We start from the raw sequence: 19,183 nt of genomic DNA, 5'->3' as shown, positions 1-19,183 counted from the left end.
AGAGGTGCCTGAAGGGGTCTGCTCATTCACTCACAGGGAGGCACTTGCATGTGCAGATGCTGCTGCTGCTCAGAACTTGGTGTGGTTCCCGGAGACGTAAGCAGGGTCTATGAAGCTGACAGAACTCTGAAGTGGGGCCTTAAAAGTACTGAGGAGGAAGGAAACTCTTTTCCAGCAGAAGCTGCCCCGGGGAAAGCAGCAGTGAGCTTTCACCGCCAGCAGAACCGAGAGAGGAACAGCATGGGCTGATTATCTCAGCAAGTGGGAACCCAGGCCCAAGACTCAGAAACCTGTGATGTTGCCCCTACTTGGGCTAATGGGATGGGCCCATATCTTTATTTCCCAGTGTTTTGCACACAGTAGGCGCTCTGGGTATGACTCAGAGCCCAGTGAGCTTTCAGTAATTTGCCAATAATTCAACAAATATTTAATGTGCTAGACCAGCGGTCGCCAATCTTTCAGACCTCACGAACCACCAGTGGTCCGCGGACCACCGGTTGGCGACCGCTGTGCTAGACAGTGGAAGTAAAGTGAAAGTTAGGACAACATGGTTCATGTCCCCATAGAGCTTACAATCTAGTGAGGGTTAATGACAGGTAATACGAAATTGTAATATATCAAGAGAAGGGCTATGAGAGAAGTACAGGGAACCATGAAAGCACATAGTAAGGAGCCCTGAGTCCAGACGTGGATGATGTGATTAGGCTACAAGGTGCATTCCAACGAGGACACAGACAGTATATACCCTGTTCACTCCTGTATCCCAGCACCTGCTACATGACGGGTTCTCCCTAAATATTTGATGAATAAATGAACACAAGAGTGCAGGAAGGAAGTAATGTCTAAATGGTAAGCCAAGTTGAGGATAGGGATAACGTTCCACGGAGAGATAAAGGCAGTGCGAAGGCCTGAACAGATTAAGAAAGTAATTTAATGTGGCTGAAATGAAGTCAAGGAAGCTCAGAGAGGCAAGATTCAAGGCTGAAGAGGAATAAGAGGATCAGGTCATGGAGGGTCTAATAAGCCATATTTAGGAGTTTGGATTTTTTTTTTTCTTAAGGAAGTTATTAAGATAGGAAGTAATATAATCAGACGATAAAGATAATAGCAGTAGTTAGTTATTACATGACAGTTATATACCAGAGACTTTACACACAGTATTTATTTTAAAAGGTACATATCATTCCCTATTTCATACATGAAATGATGTGGCTTATTTAAGATCAAATAACACATCTGGGATTGAACTCCAGGCCTGACTCCGAAGCCTGTATATTCTTTCCACTATATCCCAGGGAGCCCTCGTGCCTGATGCTCTCACTTTCATTCCTCGTTGTAGGCAATGGCCTTGACCTGGTCCTTGGCTACAGAACACCATCCTTTAGCCAGGCAAGTCAGTAGCTGGTTCGCATGACCCAAAGCCCACAGGCTGTGTCATTGCTGCTGACGTTTTGCTGGGTAGGATGGTGCGAGGCTGTGGCTTCAGGTGTGATTCTTCACCTGACAGTGTTGCTCTCCGGTTAGCCTTTTCACTTGCATCGGCCCAGCACAGATCTCAACACACTGTAACATCGCCACAGCAATAAACAATGCTCACGTGGGAGCTTCTGCACATGCTCAGGCACCATCGGGAATATTCTGAGGTAGCTATTATGAGCCTGATTTTGACATGAAAAAAATTGATGCTAAGAGAAGTTAAGTGACTTGCCCAAGATCACACAGTTAAAAAAATGATAAAGGGATATCTGCTTCTGGTCATGCAGAGTCACTGGTACTGAATTAGCCCTCCCACCATAACAACTCTAATGCTGGATACAAAATATGAAATAATTGTTTTCAGACATTAGACAACAGGCAGAATAAAAATGTGAACCCTAATAGAAAGGAAACAGATGCAATATGCCTCATCATCACCTAATTTAGAGGCATTTTCTAGACCTGAATTCAGGGAAGGAGAAGCCAAACAAGACATTTGCTAAGATGAGGAGACAAATCAGAGGTCAGGGCTACTGAGGCTGCTGAAATTTGTAAGGCAGAATTTTAGAGAGAACAGAGCTGCACAGAAAAGGAGCTCGAGAAATATTCAGAGGAGTCCCTACACATCCATAGCCCACTATACATTCGTAGTCCCCTACACTCCATAGGCCAGGCAGAGAAGAATTACTGGAGATAAGCAATTACCATTGCATGCAGAGAACTGAGGTACATTTGAATTAAAACTGGCCAGGTGGTTGAGATCTCATTACTCCAAGCAATCAGTAGAGCTCTCAGAAAGGCCATGGCTAATCTAGTCCTAAAGGCTATTCTAGATGCACCCTAACAAAGCTTTAGAACCAGCCTCAAAAAGATCAAGCTTATCCACAAGTAAACTATCTGCCCGCCAGAGCAAAACTCAACATCCCACTAAGGGAGACAAGAAAATTCAGACACCCAACAATGTAGCATCCACATTGTCCAGCAGAAAATAAAATATTAGTAGACATGTGAATTATTTTCAAAAGGATCAAATAGAAATTACAGAACTGAAAAATACAAAAATGTTCTTTAAAATGTACTGCTTGATCTATAGGTTTAATGAAATCCCAATAAAAATCCAGGAAGTTATCTTGTGGACAAGGACACACTGATTATAAAGTTTATATGGAGAGGTAAAAGATCCAGAATATTCAAAACATGACTGAAGGAGAAGAACAAAATTCAGAGTGACTGCCTGACTTCAAGACTTACTATAAAATTATAGTAATCAAGATAGTGGGATGTTAGTGAAATAATAGATAAATAAATCAATGTAACAGAATAGAGAACCCAGAAATTGACTCATATAAATATATCAACGGATCTTTGACAACAAATGGTGCAGAAATAACTGGACATTCACACGCAGAAAAAAAAATGAACTCAAAATGGATCATAGACCTAAATATAAAGCATAAAACTATGAAACTACTAGAAGCAAACATATAAGAAAATCTAGATGACTGTGGATATGGCAATGACTAATTAGCTACAACATCAAAAACATGATCCATGAAAGAAAGAATTTATATAAAATTAATTTATCAAAATTAAAAGTTTCTTTTCTATGAAAAATACTATGAAGAGAATGAAAAACAATGAACAGACTGGGAGAAAATACTTGCAGTTGCTATATCTGATATAAGACTGTTATCTGAAATATACAAAGAACTCTTAAAACTCATAATAAGAGAACAAAGAACCCAATTTTAAAAGGGGGACAGAAGACTTAGACACGTCATCTAGAAGACACAGTAAATCCTCACAGTAAGTCATTGATAGGTTCTGAGAAACATGACTTTAAGCAAAATAATGTATAGCAAAACCAATTTTACCATAGGCTAATTGATATAAACAAGAATTAGGTTCCTACAGCATATTTCCAGTCATAAAACATCACCAAACTTCTAAATAAAGACCCAAAACACTTCCAATATTAAACACAGAAATAAATGTGACACATACACTTAAGAAAGATTAAGAAAAACAAATATAATTATTTTCCCACCCACTTATTCCAGTTCAGGGTTGCAGGTGGCTGAGCCTATCCCAGCAGGAATCAACCCCGGACAGAACGCCATCCCATCGCAGGGCCGCTCACAATCACACACACACTCACTCCCTCAGACTAGTACAATTCAGACAGGCCAATTAACCTCACATGCATGTCTTTGGCATGTGGGAAGGAACGGAAATACCCAGAGATGCAGACATGAGAACATGCAAACTCCACACAGACAATAGCCCTGGCCAGCAATTGTTTTTGTTTTCTTATCAACAATATAATGAAGTGACATTGAACAAAATGATGTTATTCGAAGGCCTCCTATAGACACATGGCTCCATATCATATATTACTTGGGAATTACAGATGAAAACAACATTGAGATATCACTACACACCTATTAGAAAGGCCAAAACCCAAAACACTGGCAGCACCAAATGCTGACAAGGTTGTGGAGCAATAAGAACCCTCATTTATTGATGGGAATGCAGAATGTACAGTCACTTTAGAAGACAGTCTGGCAGTTTCTTACAAAACTAAACAGTTTTACCCTCTGACCCAGTGATTGTGCTTTTTGATATTTACATAAATGAGTTGAAAACTTATGTCCACATACAAAACCTTATGCATGGGTTTTTGGGACAGCTTTAGTCACACATGAAGTAAAAGCTAACAGAACTGAAAAAAAAAAAGTAGATACATTCACAATTTAGAAGGATATGGAATGATGGAGGCAGGACTTCTGGAACGACAGAGTAAGGAGCTCAGAAAATCCTCATTAAAAAAACAAAAACGAAAAACCAAAATGTTAAAACTGGACAAAATTATCAAAAATAAAAGTGATTAAAGGCTCATAACAAACTGAAAAGCATTTATTCATGAAAAACGACTGCATATCTTGTAAGAACAGTGGCAGCCTGTGACATCTGAGCCTGTGGTTGCTCTTCGCCCTTTCCCCTCGCACCACCACCCCAGCTCAGTCACCATGGTAATGGTTCTACAGAGAGAGGCAAGCCATGAAAAACACGGCAGCTTTGCTTCAGGAGGGGATCACTTGATTTGGAGCAGAGCTTAAACAATACCATGCCCAGGGACATTGAAAGAAACAGCAACAATCTCAGGGATAAAACAAAAAACCAGGAAGGCCAACAATTCAGCTAGCTTAAGGTTGAGATCCTGGTCCAGGCAAACAAGGGACCAGAAATTCAGCAGGATATACAGGGAACGAGACAGCCATAGTGGGCCTTGATAAGCTCCCACATCTCTGGCAAAGCACACGAGCAGGACAGACCAAAGAGTGCCCTGGCTATCACATGTTCCTGGTGTAACTTGAGATCATGCAAACAGGTAAGGGGAACATGGAAGTGCCCAAGAGGAAGCAAAACCTTGGGCAGACTTGTAAACAACCTAAGTTTTGAATGTACTATGTAACCCATGCAAAAGATTTATCACAGAGCCATCGAAGAAGGTGGAAGTATTATGGGCTCAATGTGTTTAAGCACAACCCCTGACCAATCATTGACTGAGTCTGTAGCAATACTGACACAGAGGCAATCCCTAGGAAGAAAGGCTTAAAAATAAAGACAAGAATTAAAGTAAACCAAAAAAAAAAAAAAGAAAGAAAAAAAAGACACCAGTGGCTACACACTACAGGTGCCACAAATTTAGTTCAGAAAATTTATTATACAAGCAAAAGCAACAACCACCCCTCACGGGGGGGGGGGGGGGGGGGTAGATTTCAGATATCAGAATAGCTAGAATATATCATCTAACAAAACTGAAAAACAAGATATGCAAAGAAATGGGAAAGTGTGGCATGTGACCCACATTTGGTTAAAAAAAAAGCAGTCAGTACAATAATAGACAAGACTTCAAAAACCTTATCAACCAATTTGATCTGATTGACACTTACAGAACACTACACTCAACTTCAGAATACCTGTTCTTTTCAAGTGCACTTGGAAGAGAAACCATGTGTATTTTTACAAAACTCAACACCTATTCTTGATAAAGAAAAAAAGCCAACTTTCCCAAAACTAAAAAATAGAACAAAACATCCTCATTAAAGCAGAATCTACAAAAACCCATGCTAAGTATGATACTCTTGGTGAAATATTGACTTTTCCATTAAGTTTAGAAACAAAGCAATAACATCCGTTTATCATTAATTCGTTCAATATTATATTCCCTGAGCTTCCAGCCAATGCAATAAAATAAGAAAATTGAGTACAAGGCATATAAATAGAAAAAGAAGTAAAATTATTTTTACTTTCTAAGAACTTGATTATATACATTGAAAATCTTTAAAAATCTACAAAAAAATTCCTGAAACCAATAAATAAATTTACTAAAGTGACAGGATACCAGGTCAACATTCAAGAATCAATTGTATTTAAAAATACTAGCAAAAATCAATTGGAAAATAAAACATTTAAAATACCATTTATAATAACACTGAAAACAAAGTATTTGCAAGGCCTCTACACTAAAAACCACAAAACACTGAAGAGAAAAATTAAAGCAACTTAAACTAAGAGAGAAATATACCATGTTCATGGATCAAATGAATGCAATATTGTTAAGTTGTCAATGTTCCCCAAACTGATCAATAGGTTCAAAGCAATACTGATAAAATTTTGAGTTCTTTTTAAAGAAATTTACAACTGGTTCTAAATTTATATGAAAATATAAAAAAATATAAAAGATCTAGAATAAGGCAGTCTTGTAATAAGACAACGGTGAAGAATTTACCTTACCTTATATCAAGGCTTACAATAAGTTGCTTTAATTTTCCTCTTCAGTGGTACTGGCATAAAGCTAGAAAAAAAATAAAATAAAGATCAACGGGATAGGGTAGTTAGCCTAGAAATATTGAGTGGTTAATTGAGTTTCATCCAAGGGGCAAAAGTAGCTTAGTGTGGAGAGTACAGTTTGTTCAACAAAAATTTCTAAAAACACTGGCTATGACAGAGATTATTTTCATGATCTTTGGATAGGCAAATATTTCTTGGCCAGGGCCCAGAGTGTAGTAACCATAAAAATCAATAAAATGGAATTAATCAAAATTCAAAATTTAATTTAAAGCTTCTGCTGCTCAAAAGACACTTAAGAAAATGAGTAGGGAAGTCAAAGAGTAAATATTCTCTATCTATCTATCATCAATCAATCAATCAATCTATCTGCCTGCCTATCTAGCTATCTATCTTTTTGACAAAGAACTTCTATCCAGAATTTATTAACAACTCCTAAAACTGGACAACTTGTGTAAGAAGACACAATTAAAGTCCTTTTTTTTTTAAAAAAAGATACAGACTCTGTACAAAGAAAGATATACAAATGGCCAGTAAACACATGAACATGTGTTTAGTATCATTATTCATCAGCAAAATATAAATGAAACAACCCTGCAATATCACAATGTTCCCATAGAATGGCTAAAATTAAAGACTGGCAACACCTAATTTGGTGAGGATGTGGAGTAAGCAAAATTATTACTAGTGGGAGTGTGAAGTGTAGTGATGCAACCATTTTGATAATTACTCTGGAACTTTCTCGTAAAAGTAACATGCACCTACCAAATGACCCAGAAATTCCACTTGGAAATATTTGCCCAAGAAAATGAAAACATATGTCCATATAAAGATTTGTACACTGATGCTTATAGCAGCTTTATTCCAAAACTGTAAACAGCCCAAATATCTATCAACAGGTGAATGAATAAACAAATTGTGTTATCCTATTCTAATAGAGGGAATATGCTAATTGACCTTCATGCTGTCGCAAAGATGGCGGCACCCACAGCCAATAAGGAGGGAATATGCTAATTGACTGCCCCACCCTCAAGATAGTGGCTCCCACAGCCAATAAGGAGGGAATATACTAATTAACTGCCACATCCTCAAAGATGGCGGCGCCCACAGCCACAAGATGGCCAGCAGGGGAGGGCAGTTGTGGGTGATCAGGCCAGCAAGGGAGGGCAGTTAGGGGCAACCAGGCCAGCAGGGGAGGGTAGTTGGGAGCGATCAGGCCAGCAGGGGAGCAGTTAGGCGTTGATCAGGCTGGCAAGGGAGTAGTTAGGGAGTGATCAGGCTGGCAGGTAGAAGCAGTTAGGGGCAATCAGGCAGGCAGGCAGGCAGGCAGGCAAGCAGGCAAGAGGTTGGGAGCCAGCAGTCCCAGATTGTGAGAAGGATGCCTGACTGCCAGTTTAGGCCTGATCCCACAGGCAGTCAGACATCCCCCAAGGGGCCCTAGATTGGAGAGGGTTCAGGCTGGGCTGAGGGACAGCCCCCACCTCCAGTGCATGAATTTCGTGCACTGGGCCTTTAGTCTATATATATATAAGCCTAAGCAACCATTTGACTGTTTGACCGGTAGCTATGATGTGCACTGACCACCAGGGGGCAAATGCTCAATGCACAGGCATGGAAACATGGAACAGACTGATGAATCTGAGAGGGATGGGGGGCAGGGGGAGGGCAGGAAGAGATTAACCAAAGATCTTATGTGCATACTAGAGGCCTGGTGCAAAGATTTGTGCACTGGTGGGGTTCCTCAGCCTGGCCTGTGGGGATAGGGCCGAAACTGGCAGTCCAACATCCCCTGAGGGGTCCTGAATTGCGAGAGGGCACAATCTGTGCACCAGGCCTCTAGTATTCATATATTGGACTACAACTCGGCAATAAAAAGAAATGAACTCTACCAAACACTTAAAGAAAATTTACTACCAATTCTTCACAAACTCTTCCACAAATTATAAGAGGAAAAAACACTTTAACTCATTTTATGAGGTTGTTACCCAGATACCAGACAAAGACTTCAGAAGAAAACTACAGATTAATATCTCTTGTAAATATAGATGCAAAAATTATCAACACAATATTACCAAACTGAATCCAGCAACACATAAAAAGGATTATGCACCATGGCCAAGTAAAATTTATTCCTAGGAATGTATGATTGGTTTAACACCTGAAAATTAGTTAATGTAACACACCTAAGCAACAGAACAAAGGACAAACCCATATGATCAGCTCATTAGAGTCAGGAAAAGCACTTGACAAAATTCAACACCGTTTTATGATTTTTAAGAACCCACTAAAAAAATTAAGAATAGGAGGGAGGGAACTTTCTCAACCTGATAAAGGGCATCTATGAAAACCCACAACTAACATCATACTTAATGGTAAAAAACTGAAAGCTTTCCACATATGTTCAAGAACAAGAAAAGGGTATATGTGTTTACCATTTCTATTTAACATTGTACTGCAAGTTCTAGGAAGGGCAATTAGTCAAGAAAAAGCAATAAAAGGGACCTATATTGGAAAGGAAAAGGTAAAACTATATCTATAGTCAGATGACATGATCTATATAGAAAATCCTAAGGAATCCACTAAAAAAACTATATGACCTACTAAACAAGTTCAGCATGATTTAGGATACAAGGTCAATATACAAAATCCACTTATATTTCTATAAACTAGCAATGAACAATTTGAGAATGAAATTAGAAAACAGTTCCATTTAGAATAGTATCAAAAAGAACAAAATTACTCAGAAATAAATTTAATAAAAGTACAAAAATTATATGCTGAAACACACAAAACATTGTTGAAAGAAATTAAAGAAGACCTAAATAAATGAAAAGACATCTCATGTTCATGAATCAAAAAACTTAATGGTATTGTTAATATGGTGATAGTTACTACATTGAACTATAGATTCAATGCAATATCCATCAAAATCTCAACTGGCTTTTTTTTTTTTTTTTTTTTTTTTGCAAAAATTGACAAGTTAATCCTGAAATTCATACAGATCCAGCGGTTCTCAACCTGTGGGTCGCAGCCCATTTGGTGGTCGAACGACCCTTTCACGGGGGTTGCCTAAGACCATCCTGCAGATCAGATATGTACATTACGATTCATAACAGTAGCAACATTACAGTTATAAAGTAGCAACGAAAATAATTTTATGGATGGGTCACAGCATGAGGAACTGTATTTAAAGGGCCAGAAGGTTGAGAACCACTGATATGCAAAGGAACAAAATTTGTCAAAACAATCTTAAAAGGAAGAACAAAATCGGAGTACTTATACTTTTCGTTTTCAAAATTTACTGCAAAGATACAGTGATCAAGACAGTCTGATACCAGCATATGGATGGACATACAGATCAATGGGACAGAGTTGATAGTCGAGAATTGAACTCATATTTATAGTCAATTACTGTTCAACAAGAATGCCAAGACAATTCATGGGAAAAGAATAGTTTTTTCAATAATGGTAGTGGAACAACTGGATTTTCACATTCAAGGGAATAAAGTTGGCCCCTTTCTTATATTATACATAAAAATTAGCTCAACAGGGCCTGAGGGTAAAAGGAAATGGGAAGTTCTTCGAATATCCAGTTTCAATTTCGCAAGATTAAAAGTTCTGGAGATTGGTTGCATAATAATATAAATGTGCTTAACACTACTGAACTTTAACATTGTTAAGATGGTGGATTTTAGGTTATATTTTACCATAAATTAAAAATTTTAATAAAAATATTTAACTCAAAATGGATCATAGGAAAAAACAGGGGTAAATCTTTATGATGTTGGGGTAGACAAAGCCTTCTTAAACATCAAAATCATAAGTGACCAAAGGAAAAATAATTAAACTGGACTTCAAAGACAGCCTCAAAAATGAAAAGACCACCTATAGAATGGGAGAAAATATTTACAAATCATTTATCTAACAAGGGAATTGTATCCAGAATATATAAAGAACTATTACAGCCCAACTGAGAAACAGGCAAAGGATCTGAACAGACATTTCTCTAAATAATATATACAGCCCTAGCCGGCTTGGCTCAGTGACCCTTGGACTGAAGGGTCCCAGGTTCCATTACAGTTAAGGTCATGTACCTGGGTTGCAGGCTTGAACCCTGGCCCCAATAGGAGTGCATGCTGCATGCGGGAGGCAACCCTTTGGTGTGTCTCTCTCACATAGGTGTGTCTCTCTCTCCCTGTTTCTACCCCTCCCTTCTACTCTCTCTAAAAATCAATGGGAAAAATATCCTCGGGTGAGGATTAACACACACACACACAAATGGCCAATAAACACATGAAAAAATGCTCAGTATCCTTAGTTATTAGGGAAATGCAAATCAAAATTACATTGAGAAACCCCTTTCTACCTGCTAAAATGGCTACAGTAAAAAAGGCAGACAATAACAAGTGCTGAGGAGGACATGGATAAATTGGAACCCTCATATCTTGCTGGTGGGAATGTAAAATGGTGCAGCCATTTGGAAAACTATTTGGAAGTTCCTCAAAATGTTAAATCTGTAATTACCATGGGGCCCAGATAGTCTACTCCTAGGTATATACTTAAAAGAAATAAAGCATATGTCCACTCAAAAACCTGTACACAAATTTCCATAACAGCATTATGCATAAGAGCCAAAAAATAGAAACAACCCAATGTCCATCAACTGATGAGAAGATATATAAAATGTGGTATATCCATACAATGGGATATTATTCAGCCATAAAAAGGGGTGAAGTACCGGTGCATGCTACAAGATGAATGAACCTTAAAACATCACACTAAGTAAAAGAAGCCAGACATCCAAGACTACATATGATGTTGCAGTGGGAGGCAGAGTAGACCGGTACGGTAGAGCATACAATCAGTATGTGCTGGATGAGTAAGTGACTTAAATAAAATGCCCAGGACTTGGCCAACTGGATTTCAAAGGTGTAAGAGAAACAAAACTGAGTTAGTGCTGAGTTCTCCAAGCTGGATGAGTGAAGGGCAGGAGGGAACATTCAAGAGGCCTAGAGAAGCAGGGTAGAACCTAAAGCTCTCAGGTCCCAGGGGGAAGCGCAGATTGAAGTCATTGGCTTAGAGGTGATTTCAGTTCACCAAGGGGAAAAGTTCAGAAATGAAAAGAGCAGAGTCAGGGCCAGCTGAGCCTTCTGCCCTTTCGTGTTTTTAGAAGAAGGCGCCCGAGACCCTGGGCATTTAAGTGACACGAGGGGTGTGTGGGGCAGGGGAAAGAACCGAGGCCTTGAGTCGGATGGCCCAGGTTCGTTGCTTTAGCTTCATTCTGCTGCATCACCTTGGGCAGCTGATCTTACTGAGTGAGTGAGGCTTACTGTCCTCACCTGTAATAGGGGTGATAATGTAAGCCCTCCCTCCCCAAACTGTGACATGGAACCAAAGGGAGAATGCATAAGAAAGTGCTTTGTAAACTGTAAAGACTCATCAAATGTACGGGATTATTATTACTGCAGTGGGAAATTCAGAAGGCCAATAAACTGGATTTGGTTGCAGTAAGCACAGGGCTTACTTTCTGTTTCTAAAAAAATAAAAATAAAAAAAAGGAAAGAAAAGAAAACCCAGCAGCAGCAAGTACTGCCAGGTGCACAGTGTAGTTTTTCCAACTTTGAAAAGCAAATAACAGCGGGGCCAACTGGCTCATCCCGGGAGGCCTGTCTTCACCAATTGAATCTGAAATCATGACCCGGGGAATGGCTGCAGGCACAAGCCCAGGACAGCAGGCCCTGTCCTGGCAGGGTGGGACCCAGGGAGTGTGGGGCCAACAGAGGTTGTCCTTGGACCCCTGCAGCTTGGAGCTTCCTCCCCAGCCCCCAGCCAGATGTACTCCTTGGAGTCCCAGGTGGCCCATGAAGGGTGCTGCCCAGCCCTCAGGCCACGTTCAGGAGTATTACCTCAGGGTTTGGTGGTTTCAAAATAGGCCAGGCTGGGTTTCTATGGCTCTTCAGGTGGCCAGCCTCAGTAGACCTGAGGGCCACATGGGCCTGCCAAACTGTGGGATAAGGTCCAGCGCAGGAGGCTGCTTCTAGTTCTTTCCAGGCCCAGAGACACATCCCCCCAATGCGTGGCTAGATGTGAGCCCCTGCAATGTGTGCCAGCCCGGAGACAGGCCTCTCGGAGGCAGCCACACGCTTCTCAAACCTGCTTGGCCAGGACTAGAGAGGACCTTGACCTTCTAGTCCAGCCCGCCCACCCCATTTTCAGGTAAAGAATCTGAGGCCCGGAGAGTCAAGAACTTACTGAAAGGTCAGATCAGGGGAGATTCTCTGAAGCCGAACAACGGCACTGAGAGCAGAAATCAGGCCCCCGGCCTCCCAGCTGTCCATCCCTGCCCTCCCTCCTTTCCCCATTACTGGTATTTTCCAGGCTCTGGCCCTTGGGGCCGCTGCCCTCTCACCTCTCTCTGAGCTTCCTGGCCAGCCCTGCCACCCAAGGTCTCCACCTGAGGCTCAGATTCTGCCTCCCGCATCTGCTCTGCCCTGTCCAGTTCACTGCTGCCCTGAGCTGCCCCAGGGATGCTCCCGGGACATGGGGGCTGGAGCACAGGGGAGGTCAAGGTGAGGTCAGGCACTGGAACACCAGGTCCGGCTCTGCCACTAACGAGTATGAGCAGGCAGAGAAAGAATGTCACCCTTTGAAAAACGACTCTTCCATTAGGACCCTGTGTTGGATGGAGCTTCAACTATCCCTCCTTCAGCCACCTCCCAGAGCATCCGTTTTCCCCTTCAACATTCATTCTTCATTCCCTGAAACCTTGCTGGGAACGTGGACTCAGCACCCTGCACAGCTCAGGGCACCTGGACTCAGACAGCACTTACCAGCTCAGTCCTGCCCTCGGTGGACCCAGTCAGGTGGAGGAGACCGCAGCATGCGCCTTTGCAACCGGTGTGACCAGCAGATGATAGAAGGAAGCGCAGGGCCCAGAGGCCCCGCCTCTCTACCCCAGCCTTGGCCGCTCAGAGCAGGCCTGGAGCTCAAGCAGAGCTTGAAAAGACATTTCCTAGGCAAACAAGGTGGGGGAAGGGTCCAGGGAAGCCCACACTGAAGGGAGAAGGGGAAAAGGATGACAGAGCCAGGAGACAGTGCTAGGTTGGGTGGTTTGAACCACAGGCTGTGCAGGAGTCAGGGCGGGTGAGGCTGGGGGTCGCGGAGGCCACATGGGAAGGGTGCTGAAGGTAGGTCCCAGTGCGTTTTCCACCACCGAGCAATTAACGGAATGCTGACGCTGTAATAGCGTCAGATGCCACAGGTTAAGGGCTCAGTCCGACAACACTGCCCCCACCTGTGCTTCTGACCTTGCAGACATTGTGGTTTTGGTTCCTGAGGCCCCGCCTAAAGGGAGTCTTAATATTTTTGCCGGTGGAGGGTCTGGCCTGCAATCTGTAGAAACGCAACACCTGTGCAGTGCATAAAGTGAAGCACAAGCTAATGAGGTGTGTTTGGAAATAAACTGGAGGGTCCCATGACCTCCTCCCTGGGCTCAATTAATTGGCTAGAGCGGCTCGCAGAATGCAGAGAAGCGTTTACTTACATTTGCCTGTTTATTATAAAGGATATTATAAAAGAAACAGATGAAGAGACAAACAAAGAGGTTCAAAGAGTGATGTCAGGTCCAACCCTCCCTTTTCCCTCTTGCCCTGGGCCTCCTGAGAGATGCCCATCAGGGCCAGTGAGCCCGCAATTTTGTGTGGCGTGCCAGGCCTGGTATTTCGTTTCCTTACCGAGCCCTACGCTTCCCATCCAGCCATGGAACTTTCTAAATGACAAATACATGGGCCTCATCCCACCTTCCTAAGTCATCCTTTCATTCCACAAATATGTGTCAAGCACACACGATGTGCTGCACGCAGTTCTAGGCAGTAGGGATACAGCACTGGGCAAAGCCCTCACCCTGCCCTCCTGGAGCTTACACTCAGAAGCTCTGGGAGCCAGACATCTGTATCTAGAAAAGCTCCCCTGGTGATTTTAAAGCCCAATGTTATGGGCTGAATTGTGTCCTCCTCAAAATTCATATATTGAAGTCCCACCACCGGACCTCAGAATGTAACTGTATTTGAACAAGGTCAGGGGGGAGCCAAATCCACTATGACTGGTGCTCTTATAAGAAGAAGAGGTTAACTTCCGGGGTGAGGAGGTGAAACTCATCAAGAGAATGGGCGACACCTGACTCACCTCCGCAGGCTGGCAGCCCCCAGGCTGGGCTGGGCGGGTATCTCTTCGAAAGGCTCACCCTCAAGTGGACTAGGAGCCTGTGGAGCCTTTGAGGGGCCCCTATGCATTCCCTTGGGTCTGGCTTTTACTTGAACTACTAGCCATTCTTTTAACTACCCTAAAGCCCTCTCCCATGCATTGAACCAAATGAAACAATAAAGCTTTTTGCAGAAAAAAAAAAAAAAGAAGAAGAGGTTAGGGTTAGGCCCTAACCCATTTGGCTCAGTGGATAGAGCGTCAGCCTGCAGACTGAAGGGTCCCAGGTTCAATTCCGGTCAAGGGCATGTACCTTGGCTGCGAGCACATCCCCAGTAGGAGGTGTGCAGGAGGCAGCTGATCGATGTTTCTCTCTCATCGATGTTTCTAACTCTCTATTCCTCTCCCGTCCTCTCTGTAAAAAAAAAAAAATCAATAAAATATATCTTTTAAAAAACTTAAAAAAAGAAGAAGAAGAGATTAGGACACAGACACAGAGGCAAGACCAGGTGAAGACACAGGGAGAAGGCTGCCATCTACAAGCCAAAAAGAGATGCCTCAGAGGAAACCAACCCTTGCCAACACTTTGATTTTAGACTTCTATCCTCTAAAACTGTGAGAAAATAAGTGACTGTTGTTGAAGCCACCCAGGCTATGGTACTCAATAATGGTCACCCTAGCAAACTAGTACACCCAGCCTCGCCCAGTAACTACTGCTTAAAAGAACTGGCAAAGGATGAAGAATGCAAAGGGAGGCACATCTGGCCTTTGTGAGCTCAGTTATACTAAGTTTCAAGATATCTCTGTAACTGAAACCAAGGTTCTGTTGCCTGCTGCCACGAAAACTGGCGAGACCGGTGCTGGTGGAAAAGGAGAGTCAGCCACTGAGAAGATGGGGGTCTCTTGTCCAAAGCCCATCTCTCCATCTCAGTGCAGGCAGAGGTTTTTATAAGGAGGAAGAGGCAAAGCAGAACAAAGAGATCAAGTGTGTGTGTGTGTGTGTGTGTGTGTGTGTAAAGCTCTCTATGTGCAGACCAGCACAGTCCATTCTGATAAGGATCTTGAAACTGGCCAAGCCTGCTGTGGGTCATCCTGGCCTTCGTCATCCTGGTTCTATGGTTAAAGGTCAGCAATTCTCCTAGAGCTGGATGACGGCAGGTCAGAGTCTATATCTTCTAAAGTTAGTTCCTAGGATTCTCATGCAAGCTACCTGTTAGTCAGAGGCAGCTTTTACAGAAACAATGGCAAAAGAATGGTGGGGTGGGTTATAATTCCCAACTGTTACATCTCTATAGGTTGGACCCTCATCCAAGGGAATGACCAGAAGGGCCCCAAGGTTCTTGCCCCCCACAAAGAGGCTCCAGTGGGAGCAGCTCTCAGGAATGGCACCAAGAACCCATGCTGCCCAGAGAGACCCAGAATGGACAAGGACCTGGCCTGCGGTCACACAGCATCCAAGCTGGACTCTCACCCCTTTCTGGTCCCAGCTGCTTTGTCCTCCAGCCTTGGCATCTTGCCCAAACCTGCTGCCACCCACTCTGTTTTCCCACCCTCTCCTCCCCACCGCTCAGCCTCTGACTAAGGCCAGGAGCATGGTTTCAGAATGAGGAAACACGCTCCTGAGGTCATGCCGGCCTCTTTGCAGTGGCTGTAATTTTGCACGGCCCCATCTCCCAACCCTACCCCCCTGGTAGGCTGGGGAAGCTGCCAGGCCTTTGGCACATGTAGGGGAAATGAGACAACCAGAAGATATCACTTTAAGCCAGCCTGAGAGGATTTGCACATTACGAACCATCTCCTGACCCATCGCTGGTCTGAGAGATACACAGACCGATAACATGATCTTATGCTCACATCATGCCTTTGCCTATCATCCCACTTAATCCTCACAGCATCCTCTTTACACTCAGGCTTTCCAATTAACACTCCAAGCTACTTGTCCCTCTGTCCCCACGCTGTGCTGACCTACACCTCTGGGGTCTTGCTTCTGCTGTGTCCTCTGCCTGAATTGTTCTTTCCTCCTTTCCCCCTGTCGCCTTGTCTGCTTTGCCTGGCGATTCCTACTCATCCCTTAAGGCCCAGCTCTGGTTCACCTTTTCCAGGAAGCCTTACCTGGCCATCTCCCCACCCCCAGCATGTGGCCTATACTTCTCTCTGCACACTCATAATAACCTATCTCTGTGTTCATCCTGAGTTAAAATTACCTGCTGACACGGCTGCCTGTATCCCTATCCAGAATGGAAGCGTCTCAAGAGCAGGGAAGGGGTTGGGACAAGGTCTAAAAATCACACTGTCACATCAATTGACGTAGAAAAAGCATTTGACAAAATCCAACACCCTTTCAAAACTCTCAGCAAGGTGGGAATAGAAGGATCATACCTCAACATAATAAAAGCCATGTATGACAAACCTACAGCCAACATCATACTCAATGGGCAAAAACTAAAAGCATTTCCCCTAAGAACAGGAACAAGACAGGGATGCCCACTCTCACCACTCCTGTTCGACATAGTACTGGAAGTGCTAGCCATTGCGATCAGACAAGAAGAAGAAATAAAAGGCATCCAGATTGGAAAAGAAGAAGTCAAACTGTCCTTATTTGCAGATGATGATACTATACATAGAAAACCCTAAAGACTCCATCAAAAATTGTTAGACTTAATAAATGAATTTGGCAAGGTAGCAGGATACAAAATGAATGCCAAGAAATCGATGGCATTTCTATACACCAATAGTGAACTTACAGAAAGAGAGACTAAAAAAGCAATCCCATTTACCGTCACACCAAAAAATTAAGATACCGGGTTCATCTTGGTTTCCCAGCCTCAGTGCAGAGCTAGCATAGAATGAATCATTGAATGTTGGACAAGCCTCCTCACCCCCCACAAAGAGAGATGAGGCAAGGAGTGTTGGCTCCCATTTTACGGAGAGAAAACTGAGGCCCGAGGGGATTCACCTGAGCTGTTCAAAGTCCCAGGGTGAGCTAGTATCAGAGCAGGGACTAGAACCCAGCGCTCCTGGAGCTTAGACGAGTTCTCTTACACTCCAAGGAGACCATTCATGGAGCAGTCAGCTGAAAAGACCCACTGAGCCTACATGGGTGTATTAGTTTCCAATTGCTGCTAGGACAAATCACTACAAACTTGGTGGCTTAAAACAATGCATATTTATTATCTTACAGTCCAGGAGGGCAGAAGCTCAAAATGGATCTCACTGGGCAGAAATCAAGACATTAGCAGGTCTGAAATTCCCTTCTGGAGACTTCAGGAAAGAATCCATTTCTTACTCTTTCCAGCTTCTAGAAGCTGCCTGCATTCCTCGGCTCACGGCCCCCTGCCATCTTCAAAGCCAGCACTGACTGGTCAGGTCTTTCTTACATGGAACCACTCTGACACTCCCTCTTCTACTTCCCTCTTTACTTTATTAAGATCCTGTGATGACCGTGCTCTGGAGACCCCTCCCACTGGAGAGCACCCACCAGGGCTGGGCCCCTCCTGAAGCCTGCTTCCCGAGGACTGGTGTGTTGTGTGCTGGGCGGGTTGGTGGGGTGTTGCTGCTCACTGCCACTGTCCTGTCTGGAGCGAGGAGCGCCTGAGCAGGGATACGAGAGGGTGCGTGAGGACCTGGCAGCTGTGTCCTTTCAGGAGAGATCAGAGCTGGTGAGGTCTCAGCGATCATCCAGAGCCCACTCCTTCCAGGCGGGAGGAAGGTAGAGCTCAGAGAGACTGGGCTTTGACCAGGGTAACACGCACAGTCTGTGGCTTTCAGTCGACTGACTCAGTGTCTGCCCACACCAGCATGCCGCGGGGGAGCAAGAAAGCCATGGGCCAGGGGAGAGCTGGCCTCCCCTCACCTGCTCATGTTTCCCCTGTTTCTAGTTTTCTGAGACACCTTGCTCTCTTCCTCCCCTCCCAGCTCTCCCCCTCCTCAGCGCCCACTCCCCATCCTTTATGTGCTCAGGATGGGGAGGAGCAGGGGGAGATATCCTGGTGGCAAAGGGTGTGAACAGGTGTGGGTGGGAAGGAACAGGCCTGCTTAGGCACTGGAAGGAGTGAGACCTGTCTGGTTGATGGTTCTGAGGTCATCCCGCAAAAAGTCTTGAATGCTAGGTGAAGAATTTGATCTTTACCCAAAGGCTGCTGTGGGATGCAGGGAGTCAAGAGACAGGATGGAGGCTCAGCTCCATCATTTACCAGCTGAATGACCTTGGGCAAGTCACTAAACTGCTCTGAGCCTCCATATCTGCATTTGTAAAATTGGAGGACAATAATATTTAATGTGCAGATTAAATAAGATAATTCAGCACAGAGCCTGGCGCACATCTAGCTACAGGAAATAGCAGCTGCATGACTATCGCAGACGCCCGGGGCTCATACTGGACCACTGCTGCTAAGACCTTGAACTGCATGCAATTCCTTAGACCTTGCTAAGGCCCCCACCAAGGACTTGATCCCATAGAGCAGTGGTTCTCAACCTTCTGGCTCTTTAAATACAGTTCCTCATGTTGTGACCCAACCATAAAATTATTTTCGTTGCTACCTCATAACTGTAATGCTGCTACTGTTATGAATCGTAATGTAAATATCTGATCTGCAGGATGGTCTTAGGCGACCCCTGTGAAAGGGTCGTTCGACCGCCAAAGGGGTCGCGACCC

Source organism: Myotis myotis, unplaced genomic scaffold (genome assembly GCF_014108235.1).
Source record: "Myotis myotis isolate mMyoMyo1 unplaced genomic scaffold, mMyoMyo1.p scaffold_m19_p_10, whole genome shotgun sequence".
NCBI lineage: Eukaryota > Metazoa > Chordata > Mammalia > Chiroptera > Vespertilionidae > Myotis > Myotis myotis.
The sequence above is the reverse complement of the archived record's forward strand: the minus strand, read 5'-3'. Positions refer to the sequence as shown.